Source organism: Phyllostomus discolor, chromosome 11 (assembly GCF_004126475.2).
Source record: "Phyllostomus discolor isolate MPI-MPIP mPhyDis1 chromosome 11, mPhyDis1.pri.v3, whole genome shotgun sequence".
Lineage (NCBI taxonomy): Eukaryota > Metazoa > Chordata > Mammalia > Chiroptera > Phyllostomidae > Phyllostomus > Phyllostomus discolor.
In genome coordinates, this window is record NC_040913.2 from 27,617,129 (window position 1) to 27,618,687 (window position 1,559).

General features: G+C 44.9%; 1 pseudogene; it reads right to left on the reverse strand.

Annotated features, from left to right (window-relative positions):
* Nucleotides 1-232: 232 nt before the first annotated feature.
* LOC118497462 lies at nucleotides 233-1,301 on the reverse strand (annotated as a pseudogene).
* Between the last annotated feature and the right edge of the window lie 258 nt (nucleotides 1,302-1,559).

Sequence of the window (1,559 nt, forward strand, 5' to 3'; positions counted from 1 at the left end):
ACAGCCAACACTCCCCAGAACTATGAAATCATTTCCAAACAGGAGCCCACAAGGCGATGCAGATTCTGCTCTGATTCTGACCCAGGACAACTTGAAAACCTCGTATCCAGATCTGAGCTGACAATGATCAGGCGTCCCGGGTGGAGGAGTTGAGCTGTCGGTCTCTAAGCGGCGGAGAGCATGTACCCAGTGAAGACCGGAGCCGAGACAGGGGTTCTGCTGGAGCCCCGTTTCACCCGAAGCTTCCCCCTGGAGTTTCCACAAAAAGGACATGCAAGAAACACACTTTCTAAAAATAAGTAAACAGTGCAACTTAAGATAAAAAATAACTGTGACTGACGTCAGGGCTGCAGTCCCTTCTCCAAGTGGGTATGCATTCCACTCCAATGTTTACATTGAATGCATGAAGCTGTATGGTGCTGCACAGAGACAAAGGTTTCCCTGGGTCTGACCTGATCATCTCTAAAGGGAGTATCCATGTGGTCACTCAGTTCTTCTGCAGGTGAGCCTATAAAGAGTATGTTCTTTCTTGAATTTTGAATTCTTATCTTTCCTTTTCACTGTTACATAGAAAGTTTCCAAACTGTGAGGAATAAATGTGATGTTGAATGTGAATCAGAAACTGCTCATAGAACTCAAACACACAGGGAAATGATTCCATTAACTGCCAGGCACACTCAATAAACTGGTCAATAACTGGAGAGATTTTTTTGAATCACATCTAGGTTGCCATATCTGTGATTACACTTATGACCAAAGGAATTCCAGTCCTTTGCAATTAATACCACAAAGCCATTCAGAGCCCAGTCGTGTGAATCCAGCAGGAGACTGGCCACTGAGCACACCTGTGCAGTCCTGCCCCAACCATGGAAACAGTGAACAAGTATACTTGCCTCTTCCTCTGCAAAGGCCTTGGCAATGACGGTGCCTGCATCCTCAATGGCCTTAATGTGCCTTAACCAATCAGAGCTCTCCAGCCCCCACAGAAAATCACTCTTGGAGGGAGACTTAAGTTCACATACTTTCAGCATTTTCTGCAGATGTTTTCTAACCAAACTGGAGCTTGATGTTGGAATAATTGTCTTCATTCTCATAGCCTTTCCCAGAAGCATGGTTTGCCATGGTGTTAAGTTTAGGCTGAATGTCTATGACTTAAACAAAGTTGCTTCCTGAAATGGCTTTCCTGACAGTCTGGAGCATCCGCTAGTCTTCCAAGCACAGGGCACTGAAGCCTGACAGGGGCTGGCTGCTCTGGCAGATGGAGGCTAGTTTATTTTTTTAGTGCAATCCTGAGAAAGTGCAGGAAATCGCAGTCTGCTCTGGAATCTGAAACTCTTTGCTATGATCTGCACTGTGGCCTATCTGGGAATGTACAGTTTTGTAGGGTAAGAATCACAAACTCCACAATCTCTATTGGCATCACTGAACTGCCAGTAATCATTAGGGAGGCCCATGCCTTTGTATTCTTCACTGAGATTGATCAGTATCCAGTCTCGTTTTCTTCTTTACTCTGATTGGGGTTTAATTAAAGGCAACATTACTCCTCATATTTGGTCTTG